We start from the raw sequence: 12811 nt of genomic DNA on the forward strand, positions 1-12811 counted from the left end.
AGAGCTGTGCAAAGATGCCCAAACTTGCTGTGACTGAGCCAACTTGTGTGTGGAAAAGAGTGTAGGCTTGCTAGCTTGACAGTCTTCCTAGATTCATGTTTCCTGGGCTGTCTCCTATACACATACACAAACTGTCTAACAAACTGTGGTAACCTGTGGACTAAACTTTGTATAAAGTTTTAGTTTTATTCTTATTGTCACGGCAATCTGTCTTCATGTGCTGTTTCCATCTCCTGAATACTTACATCATGCTGTTATCAATAGCTATGCATATGGAAGTGATTTGATTGCTCATCTGATTAAAATAGGAGAAAGGGGCCAGAGAGTAATGCTAGTGTTTCCTGGGGCGACGCAGGGCTTTAAACTTATAGCAAACTGGCTTGGTATGGAGCATATTTTAGCTTTGTTACATGAACTTAATTTTGAACAATTGTGTATATAGGTAGGCTAATGCCAGAATCACTTTGAAAAAATTGGCCAAAAAATGTGCTGGCATGTTCTTGGATGCTGGTGGTTGCTTTGCTGCTGGTGGAGCTCTCTGTTGCCAGCCCTGACATTGCCTCACTCTGCTGTGGGTGGGTCACACACCCCTGTTCTGTTCCCATGTGTGGAAGTGCATTGGTACCAGTGAACAGAAGAGCATCATGTGAAAAGTGTACATTGCTATGGGACAGCTTCAGGTTGGGGAGGATTTGGAAAAAGCTTGGGGCAGGTTGATGAGCAGGCTTCTTAACTTTGCTGCATCCTGGGATGAGTGCCTTTTTTTTTTTAGTGTTGGTTTTCTTGGTTTGTTTTCTGCAAGTGTGAGGTGTGAATAGCGGGCACTCTGCAATGCTTGCCTGTCAGTCACACCCACTGGGTGGAGAAACACAGCCCTAGGCCAAGGTGAATTTCATGAGAGAATTGGATTTTCTCATGTTCTTGCCGTTACTGATATCATGCTGCTGCCCTGAAAAGGCTCTATTGTTGTTTGTGTTCCACATTTAAGTAGGCATTAAAAGGATACTGTTTGTTATTCAGATGTACAACCTTTCCTGGAACACTGCTTGAGAACATTTTGGGGCTTTGGAGATTTGCTTGCTATAACAGTTCATAAGGGTAAATATTATTGTCTAACTAGCCAATTGGTCTCATTTGCATGTCGATGCAAATTTTAGCAACTGCATGGAAACCTGAACTACTGAAAGATAGGGTGATCTGAATGAAGTCTAGTCTCGGCATTGTGTGCTTTTCCAAATTCACATTAAGTTGCTCAAGCAGCATAGGCAGATTGACTTTACACTGCTCTGAAGTGTTGGCAGCAACCACAATGAAAGGAGGCTGGGCTAGAAAGGGAGCTGTAAGAATGTTTTTTTTCAGAAGCAGACAAGGTGTGTTTGTGGAATTCAGGGAGGGAAAGGCAGAAGGGAGGACGGTAAGGCAAAATCTGAGAAGTCCACAGGTTTCCATTAAAGTATTGTCATCTGCTTGAAATCAGTCATAAAAGGGTCTGCTGTAATTACAGTGCACACACCCGAATGCTCATGCAGTGCTCTGCGTCTCATCTAACTCCTTCAGGTCAAGTGAGTTTAACCCTTTTGTCCAGGAAAAATATAGCCCAGAGCTGTCAAAGTGCTTGAATAAGAAGATGTTGAACTGAATCTTGAACCTGCTATGTGGGTGTGCAAGGGGGAAAATGATTAGTGTTTTTCCTGGAAGGACAGTGCAAGTATTAAGTTGCTATTTTTTGCTTTAAAGTTTTTAGAAATATCTGAACTATTTCTGTCAGGAATGCTGTTGTGAAGGTATTGTTGTTCTGTCACTAATGCACAAGAGAGTTAACATGTTTAACTCATTAGACTTTCCTTTCTACAAAGCCCCAGACTTTAGGCTATAAGTAAGATAACCGTCAAGCTATATGCATTTATAATTTCAACACACACACATGTGTGCAGAGATACAAGAATATACAGACTTATTAAAATGGAAAGGACTATGTGGATTAAATATTATCTTATATCTTTAGCCAGCAGAAAGTTATTTTTTAAGAAAAAAAAGGCCTTTAATAGGAATGTAATTCCTGCAGTTATAGTAGATATATTGAATGTCTAAGGTTACTCATTCTGGCTTCATGTATTGAAGCTGTTGAGTGGTGCAGCCCCCTTTGCTCTCTGCCAAAAACTGAAACTTCTTGATGTTCTGATGTATTTTCAGTAAACTTCTACAAGGTTTTTTAACTCCAAAGGTCTTTTTTACAGCTGCAGACCAAATCAGACTTGATAGGTTTCTCAAGGTCCTACTGTGGTGGAACAGTTGTAAGAAAATAAGCCTTAGAAATTCTGGATGGTTAAATAATGTTTAAGGCACTGGCAAGTTACCAGGTGCAGTAAGAATTCTGAGTTAGTGTTTTGTTTTTGTTTTGTTTTTGTTTTTGTTTTTGTTTTTTTTACTTCATTAACACTCAATTTTTACTCATGCAAACCAAAAAAAGTAGTAAGCAATAAAAACGAAAACTTTGGAATTTGAATCCATCCATCTGGTTTTTTTTAAGATAAAAAGTAGTATCCTTTTTCAAGTATATAATACTCTTAGGTACTGCAGGAACATGTGCCAACATTAGTAAATAAATTGAAATACAAAGAGCAAAAGCAGCCTCTGCTGTACACTGAACCAGCGAGCATGTTTTATACTCTTCGTTGCAGAACTGCAATAGGTATTGTACTTATGTCAGGGAATTTCACCCATGTAGATGCATTAGAAATTAGCAGAAGTGAGGGATATGCTGATGTGTAATATGCAGTAAAAGTTACAGAATTACAAGAGATGCTCCCATGTGATACTCGCCACAAAATGGCAGACTTATATTGGGAAGGCACAAATGAACATGATCAGATAGGATTTAATATTGTTTTATAGCTTTTGACCAATGTGACTGCAATGGCAGGGCAGTACTATTGATAATAGGGAGATAGGACATCTGTGGGAAAAGTGTTCGTTAAAATTGCTTTGTTTAAAATTTGAAAGACAAGATTTAAACCATGATACTTTTTTTCTTTTTTTGTTACACGCCTTGTGTTTTTTTGCAGAATATCCCTGCCCAAACCCAAAGCTGGATTAGTCATATGTTTCTATTGGTTAGTCAGCTCTACAGTTTAAATTCTCCTGTGGCACATCATATGATTAGGTACTTCTGGTTTTTTATCTACTGTAAAAGTTCAAAGTAGACAGAAGAATCAATACATTGATCTGATTTTTTTTAATCACTTCAGCAACATAACCTACAAATTATGTGTATATACTGCCATTTCATACATTGCTCACAGAAACATGATCTATGATAACAAATATGTTACTTAAGGATACACAGAACTATTGCATTCCTTATGCCCCATCTCTCTTAAATGTAAATTAATATCCCAGTGTTCAAAAATAGCACATAACATCAACCGGCAATCTCAAGGTAAGAAATACTCAGCAATGTATAGGCAGCAGTTGCAAAAATCCCCAACCAGCCAACCGGTCAAAACCAAACCATCACGTTTTTGGGGTCTTTTCTTGCTGTGTTCCGTATCTGTTCTGCTAAAGGTTGTGTTTTACCACCAGTCATAAAGTTGAAATTAATTGAAATGAAAACATAGTTGTGGTAGCATTGTGGATCATAGATCAAAATTAGGAGGTCCTTTGGTAAATGGTAGAATATTTAGAAACACTACAGCAACACTCAGCTTGTCAAATCATTAAGCCTTTTCTCCTCCTTTTTCAGAGAAAACATTAATTTTGTTTTGGGCTCCTAAGCATAGTTATACTTATTGGCAGAGGTATTACCTCATGTTGTTCTTAGCTGGCTCAAAGAAATACTACACACTCCACTGCTCTGGTCTAATTTTGGAGTTTCCAAGATATGTAAAACCCCAGCATTTTAGTTTAATTGTTGTTTAATTCCAACAATTAGTGTATAGTGCGGTGGCATACTTAGCATTTTAGGAGATGTCTGTCTACATAATAATAGAAAGGCCTCATGAGCCTCTGCTAATATTTGTAAACTCCTTTGTGGGTTCTTTGTCAGGTGATATTTTAGACTCGTGAAGTAGCATATGATTTTAACTTTCTGAAAGTCTGAAGAATCCGGCTCGTATTACTGTATGTTTTAGTGGAGGATGCAATGCTCTTCAGAGAAAAAATGCAGTCCTATCCTACATTATTTGTTGAACTATGCTTTCTTTTTGTACTTTTAAACCATAATTTACCATGAAGTGCCTCATCCAAGACTCACTGGAGCAACTTTCTGTTCATTTTAACAGCCTTTGGCTGAGACCCATATTGAACAAAACTAATTTTTTTTCTTAGCTATGGAATCATTATCCTGTCCCTAAAAATATTGCTTTATGTAGTGGAAATGTGTATTTTATCTCCCTGAATTCTTTTTGCTTTACTGCCCTAAAATGCAACAGAAAATGAAATCCTGACTGGATGGGAGTCAATGATAAAACCCACGATCCACGCAGTTCTTAGTAATATACATTGCATGAAGGTGAGGGTCAAGCTTTGTCTTTCACAACATAATGAAGTGGCCAGTTTATTAATTGGCAGAAGGTATATGCAAGCAAATTCCTATTCTTTACACGCAAATATGAGCTTTTTCAGTAATATAGTCTACCATATAATTTCTTTCTTCTCTAAACACCCAATTAAGTATTTCACTGTGTTCTACCTTTTGCTTTTCATTTTCTGAAAAATCTGTAATAAAAGCCCTTTATGATACATAACTTAATGTAAAAAGTTTCTTGGTTTCCAAGAGCAACTTCTGAATGTTTCTGACTATAGCTAGTATCCACAGTATCTTCCAGATGGATAAAATTAAGCATTCATATCTCATCCTTTCCTACTGAATCCAGCAAGTTTTGGAAAGAAACTTCATTCTTTCACGTTCATCCACATGTGGCAAGATACCTGTGTAAATCTCGCTTTAACGTACATGTCAAAAAAGAACTCAACTAATATTATGAAGTATGGGAAACACTTGTTTGAGGTCATGAAAAAATATAACCCTTTTCTTAACTTAAAAATATGTGTGTGTGTGCGTGTGCATACATATAGATATATAATATGTATATATTCCATGCACAACTTATAACACAGCTGGGGAAAGTTGTTCAGTTTTCAAAATGAGCAACATATGGTCTTTGTAAATTGTATAAGAAATATTTTGAATAAATAAGTGTTGTGATTTATTTTACATAAACAAGGGAATTTAAATTAAAAAGATAAATCTGTGCATGGGACATAAAGCTGAAAAGCTGACTATGCTTATTGCTATTTTGGTTCTGGTAAGTGCTTCTAGGTCCTTGAATTTCTTTCAACTATATGAAAACTGGATTTACTCCCAGAGCTCCACTTCTTAACTAGGGCAGTTTAAAAACTAAACAAGGGCTGAGTCAGTTAATTAATTTAAATGAGATTACAAATCAGAAACACATTACGTAATGTTGATTTAATTACCGTTTTTTATTTACCTAATTAAAACACTCTGAAGAAAAGTTAAGTCTCAACAATGGCTGGTTGGGTGACTTGGCAGCAGCATATCTGAACTGCTGATAAAAGTGGAGGTGAGGCAGGGAGCTGGCCATGACCTGTGTGGCTCAGATGCCCCGAACCATCATGCACCGCCTCGCTGTCAGCCCGCATAGTGGGTGCCCCGGTGGTGGGATCGCCCTGACCAACCTGACTGTGGTGATGCCGCCTCAGCTGCAGACCCCCACCACTGGGGCCACGAAGTGTGTCCCACGGGGACAGGTGGGCCCTTGGCTGAAAGGCGCAGGGTTTCTCCCAGTCATGCCAGCCTCTGGCCAACTCATCTGTTGTGGGAGGGCACAGGGGACTGCGGTGAAAGGGGAGGGCTGAGGACTGAGTAGCTCTTGCTGTGTCCTCACTCCAAAGCAAACAGTTTCAAACCAAAACAAAAACAGAGCCCAGCTTCTGCCTGCTGGGCCAGCTGCCTCCCAACAGAAGCACCTCCTTGCCTGAGCACTGAAGGCTTTTGTGAAATGATAGGCCTGCTTGGGTTAAAAACCTGGGTACCTGCCTGAGTCAGCGGGTGACACAGATAAGTACCTTAGCTTTCTGAGGCCAGCAGTCAGCTCTCTTCCGCACTGCCTTCTTCAGGTAGGTGAAGGTTAGACGGCAGCACCCTTTCAAGGGAAAGAGCAGAGGTCACTGTTATGGTGGCTCCTGGCTCCTGGTGCAGCACGTGAGTGCTCATGAAACATACCCTTGTAGGTTCAGCACATCCAGCCTTCAGAGTAGCTCCTGCCGCTGCTCTGGTCTCCCAAGAAGTTCCTCCCATGCCTCCTGGGTGCAAACTAATGAAGGGAGCAAAAAGCAGTAGGGATTACTTGCCAAAATAGAGTTTGCACTGAGGACCTGAGGCTTTCTTGAGATTTAAATACACCTCATAGCAGTAGCAACCAGGACTGTTATTTCTGTGTCAACTTAAGAGCCTTTGCACATAGATCTTTTTGGTACACTTACTTAAATTTGTGGAAACCAGGTCTACAAATGGATCAAAGCTAATGATATGTCTTTGGAAACCTGGAGAATGCCACAGAGCCTCTGCAAGGTGATCAATAAGCAATGCTTCCTTGCATGGCCAACAGGGTTTCCCTTGCAGTGTTGTCTGGGAGTCGATGCCACTGTCCCATGACTTGCACCTAAACGTCTAACTTCAGTTCTCTATACTGCTTATTTACCACCAGCTGTATGAATACCAAGCATGTTAAAAACTTGTAGGGCTAGTGCCTCGTATACATATCCAGTGCAATAGCATTGTACTAGATAGCAGTCTTGGTGAACACAGAGCAAACTCCTTGCAGAATAAGGGTAGCAGAATAACATTTTAAAAAGAAGTCACTGCATCTGTGTTTTGGAGGGTTTCAGTCTGGGTGTCATGAACGCATATTGCTAATAGAGTATAAGCTGTTGGGAAAAGATGTGAGTCTTCATCCTGCAAACTTTTCTTTCTCACAGTGAAGCACTAGTTTTCTGAGGTGCTGCTTCATTCTTTTGTGAGTTGTGGTTCATACCATTTATCTTCAGGGATGTAGATTTGCAGAATCATTTAGGTTGGAAAAGACCATTAAGTTCATCAAATCCTGCTGTAAACCTAACACGGCCAAGTCCACCACTAAATCATGTCCCTACGTGCCACACCTACATGTCTTTTAAATACCTCCAGTGATGGTGACTCAACTACTTCCCTGGGCAACCTCTTCCAATGCTCGACAACCCTTTTGGTGAAGAATTTTTCCCTAATACCAGATCTAAACCTCTCCTGGAGCAACTTGAGGCCATTTCTTCTTCTCCTATCACCTGTTACTTGGGAGAATAGACTGAGATACCCACCTCACTACAACCTCCTTTCAGGCAGTTGTAGAAAGTGATTAGGTTTCCCCTCAGCGTCCTTTTCTCCAGACTAAATGATCTCAGTTCCCTCAGCCACTCCTCATAGACCTTGTTCTCTAGCAAAGGAAATGGTGGGGCTGAGCATTTTATCACACGAAATCAGTTGGACAAAATTTTCAGGGAAAGTATTTCCATTAAATGTAGTGCTCTAAGAATATACGAAAAGTAAATCCCCCCTCACATTAACATACTTACGAAAACAATTCAATTTCCATGTTTATAGCATCATTTCAGCAGATACTGAACACAATAAAACACTTTCATCTTGTTTATACCATAAACAAACTGTCATATCACTACTGTTGGTGTGAAAATGCTCATAAAATTATACAATAATTCAGCGTCATCAGATATAGAAATGGTGTACAATGAAAGATGTTGCTTTTGCAAAATAAATCATTAAAAGTATTTGGGAAGTTTATAAATCCAATCAATTGCTTTGTGAGGGTAAAATAATTTAGGTAGTAAAAGGTAAGTGTGTAGTAAAATTAGGAAAATAATAATTAATGGTAATGATTTAAGGTACACAAATGAAATTATTTATTTATTTGCTTTATGGATTTTTGCTGATGATGTTATTTGCTTTGGAGGAGAGGGAGATATCTTGCTTTTTTGTTGCCATGAATGCTTTCCTTCCATAACTATGGTCTGAAAGCCTTTGAAAGATGAAGAGCTGATTTGGAAAGTCTTTTCCCTATGAGGACAGCCCAGCAGTGGAGCTGGGGCCCAGGGTGGTTAGGCCGTCTCTATCCTTGAGGGGTTTCATGCCCTGACTTTTTAAAGCCCTGAGGAGATGAGTTTGAACCCACTGCTGAGCCTTCCCTGTGCAGTGACTGGGACTGGGACTGGAGACCTCCCCAGGTGCCTACCAGACTGGGGTGTCCTGTGTTCCTGTGGTTTTCAGGGGTACAGCCATTTGCCTCAAATTTGTGATGGTAGGTGTCAATGTAATCCTGAAGGATGACATTGGGAGGTAGCTGTGATTGTTGTTCATAGTAGTGACTCTCAGTTGTCAAGTCAGAGGCTGTATAGGTATGCGAAGGCTTGAAGAGCATCAAACTGATACTTACATGGTGCCATATCTCTCTGGTCCTTTATCCTCCCCCATAACCAAATCATGGACTATTCAAAGAACAAGGGTGTATTTACATGCTGGTGAATGATTAAATTAGTGTCCGTCAGCTGAGATTAACTGAGTGCAAAGGCTGTCTCCTAGCCTGTGGCAAATGAAAAGTGAAATGTGTTCATTGAAACCACTGAGGAAGTTTATTTGATTAGTATGATACCTGTGGAGAACCTGCTTATTTCTAAGACATGGCTCAAGAAAACATTTTTTCTTTTTACATATTCTGCCTCTAGTTGTTTTCAAGGCCTTCAATGTTATGCTAATGCAGGGACCCTTAAAAGCAAAATTCCTTGTACAGTATGGGACATAAGGGAGGTATAGCATAACTTACTTTTTAAAGACAGTATCCTCTCTTATCAGCTGAAAAATGAAAGATTAGGTAAACAATGCTAAAGATGTGGTAAACAATACTAAAAATCCATTAGGAAGCTGGTGAACAGTAGAGTGACTTTCTTGGCTTTGCTGGGGTGTGCATCCTTCCTGTTGCTGCTTGTTGAAGACAAGGTGGTGCAAAGGGAGAGAGTATCTTGTCCCTCACTGGTGGCAAACCATCAGCTTTTTTTTTTTCTCCCTCTGCCTTATGAAGCCAAGAGTGATAATATATCATGGCAGCACCTTTCTCCTAGTGTACTGCAGGGGAAATGGGTGTTTTTTTCTCACCATCAGCAGGCCCCAACAGTCAGTTTTACTTAGCCCTGGCTTCAGGCTGCAGTGAGTTGCCTGTGCTCGCAGATACTCATTGGGATTGACCCCTAGAAATGAAAACATGAGAAACAATTCAGTAAAAAATACCAGGTTCCTGACTCATCCATTCACACCATCTTCTAAAAGGAAGAGTAATTTGAGATAAAGAGTTTTAATATCTTGGTGGTAGCCATGCTGAATCATGATAAATTATACATAAAGTCTATCAGGGTTACATGAATATCTACCAGATAAGATTAAAGGCTGGCTCGAACCATTCTCATATAAACTGTTCATCCATGGGGCAATAACTAATCAAGGCATCAGCTGCTGACTGTTGGAGCAGTCTGCATCAAGAAGAGCAGAGCAGAAGATACGCTCACCATAGTTGTGAGGTGCATATGAAAGCCATTTTGTGGAAATGGTATGTGTATGTGAGCTTTTTCTCTGTAGCAAATAAGTACTTCTGAGATCTGTGTGGAAGAGTTTTTTCAAGAAAAGCACATTGACCGTAAAATTTGAGGAGGAGGTTTTTAAAACAAATAGGTAAAAAAAAAAAAAACAGAAAAAACCCAACCCCAAAATAACACACACACACACAAAAAAAACAATCCAAAACCAAAAACCAACAAACCAAACCCCAAGGAAAAAGAATAAATTAAGGGAACTTATGGTTGGGAGCTACCTAAATAACAATGTTGAAAAGTTCAGTTCCATCACATTTACATGATGGGGTTTTATTTGCTCCTCGTTGTATAGCTTTGCTTACCATTTCTAGCTTAGGATTTTTTTTTCTTTTTTAAATGTACACTGAATTATTTGGAGGGAAAATTGAATGCAAAGCCACCCAGAAGACAATAAGTTTGGTTTATGTCTTTCTCCATCACACTGGAAGAAAAGCCTTCAATTTTTAAACCCAGGGCTCATGTTGTTAATTAATGATCTTGTGCAGATGAGGACAAAGAATGATTTAAAGTGTCTTAACATGCCTTTTGCTTCCTTAGTTTCTGTGTCTTTCCAAAAATGCCTCTTACTCCCTCTTTTAGAAGAGCATTGATCCAGTGTCTCTTTTCGTTCAATATTCTGCTTATAAATTAAGGTATTAATACAATTTATTCCTATAATGATCATGGTTCTCTTGTACTTTGCAAGGCTATTTGCATCCAATCAAATCAGGAGAGTGCTCTATAATTACTGACACTGGTAAGAGAATTGGATCGTCATAGGACATCACATGTCTGTATTTTTCATCCTGAGAATGAGATGCTTCTGTGTGCTTTAAGTGCAGAGTTACATAGGTTGATAGACTCATACAGAACACAGTTCTTTGCTTTCTCAACTGCTTTAAGTGAAAAGTTAGATAAGTTGCTTCTTATATTCAGCTTACAATAATTCTTTGCTTTCTCAAGGTCATTGAAACCCCGCTGGTGAATACGATAGTAGCATCTACTGCTCAAAACACCATGGGAGAATCAAGCTGTAAAAATCGTGATTGATAAGTAGTTAATATAAAACAAAGCTAAGTCTGACTAGCAAATTATAATAACTAGCCAACTGCTTATCCTTATAACTGGAAAATTCTTTGCTAAGTCTATTTATTATTACAATATGAAAAACAATTTTTTAAATTACCATCAACCTTTAAATCCTGGATCCAGAGAGTGGCCGACCTGTCAATGAGGAAGTAGGAGTAAACATAAATTGCTGTGCAAGAGCTAAAAAATATTCTTCGTTTTGTGCATCTTTTTAGTGAATTTTAAGGGAGACAACTTCAAAGGTTACTTTCTGGTAGGCCTCATTAACATCTTTGTGTTCCCCAAGCTACACTGTCCTAGCTTTATTGGGTGCATCTGCTACCAAGATGACACTTCATTTAGCCACATATCTTCAGTAGTTTTACACTTGGGCCATTGCTGTGTAAAATTAATCCTCTCTGATAATCTTAGTTTAAGTAATAATATGTATGTTTTGCAGAAGCAGAGAATGCCTATTAGAAGAGTATTAAAGTTCACCCCCTGCAGGGTGAACCTTCCCATAGCAACACAGGGAAAGGACATTTGTCCATATAAAGGTCCATATGCAGAGAAGCATCATATTTTTAGCATTTCTTATAGCTGGTTGAGTTTCTAGATTACTTTGATTTGATTTTTTACAGGGATGTGCTATATCCTACCATGAAAAGAAACAGGCATACTGAATGGCTACATATTGTGTTATACAGTAGGAGTCTTAAGAGTACCCAAGTGCTCAAACCATGTGACGTGCAGAATCTGACTGGAAGGCCTGCCCTTCATTCTTCCTACCCAGGGTTGAAAAAGAGGAAATTTCATGTGGACTTTGCTCTCCAATAGGTATTTTATTGTGTGCAAGAATGATTTCATTCAATTCTGGAAAATTTAGTTGTGTTTTTAATACTATCAGAACTGGGTTTCACATGTGCCTTGGTCTTCCAGTACTCTGGTAGATCCCCAGATGCTTGTCTTCTGTGATTCTGTGATTCAGATGAATTCAGTAGAACTTGAACTGTGAAATGGATTTTCATTGCAGATAATATCTTCTGTAGAATCAAGCTTGTGTTAACTTAAACTGCTAGAGAGATGCGTATTGAACCATATTTGCTAACATAACAGATGATAACAGATTTCAGTGAACTTCTTGTAGCAGGTGGAGGGAATCTCTCATTCTAGGTTGAGGGCTACACTGGCTTTAAGAAAAAGTGGTGGGTATTGAAGGACAAGTATTTGTTGATATGTGCTTTTCTGCTTTCTGTCTTTTTTTCTTTAATCTGGACGCTGTCAGCAGCAGTACATTCAAGAACTCTGATTTCCCTCTGGGGTCCATTTGGCAGTAGCAATTTCTGTAGTGCTATGATGCAGTCTTTTGCTGGTCTGGTCCGGTCCTATGGTACTACCAAGCAGTGTTACATTTAAAAAAAATTATATTTTTTATTCAGAATGTAAAACTGCTCCATTTTAGATACCTATAACAGAACAAATGGTTGTGCTTCGTTTAATTTCTTATTCTCTTTGCATACAAGAGTATCTGTCATGTCTTACTTTGTTAATAACAATTTATTGCAGTGGAGTAAGGTTTTGTTATGTTATTAGTGTGGGAATACAGCAAAAAGTAGATAGTTTTAAAAGCAACTGCTTTTATGAGTAAGGATATAATTTATCATTTAATCTATTAACATGAAATTCCATTCTCCTCTTGATTCATTAAGTGTATGTATCATGCAAAGAACACTCTTTGAAGTCTACAGGGTTTGGGTTTTCTTAGTTTTTGTGTTACATAATCTTCATTTCACAACAGCAGTTCTCACAGACTAGGAACACAAAGCCTATATTGTATTAAAATGGACAGTCGTAGCTTCAGTGTAGACCTGAGACCGTGGAACCAGTGTAGGCCTTTATGCTTTACGGAAAGGGTAAAGAAACAGAATTTCTCACTGCAAACGCCTTCAGTTGCCTGATCCAGTATGTCTTTCTGGTCATTGCCTGAGAAGAAACTACCTCTGCTTTGCCAATTATGCAATATTATATTTGGGGGATGAAGGGAAAGGGG

At 38.9% G+C, this 12811-nt stretch overlaps 1 protein-coding gene across 9 annotated transcripts in view; it reads left to right on the forward strand.

The window, feature by feature from the left end:
• The window catches only part of NFIB (nuclear factor I B), a 169852-nt gene that overhangs the window by 87200 nt on the left and 69841 nt on the right, over window positions 1–12811 (forward strand). The window lies entirely within an intron of this gene.

This window comes from Phalacrocorax aristotelis, chromosome Z, assembly GCF_949628215.1.
Source record: "Phalacrocorax aristotelis chromosome Z, bGulAri2.1, whole genome shotgun sequence".
Classification (NCBI taxonomy): Eukaryota; Metazoa; Chordata; class Aves; order Suliformes; family Phalacrocoracidae; genus Phalacrocorax; species Phalacrocorax aristotelis.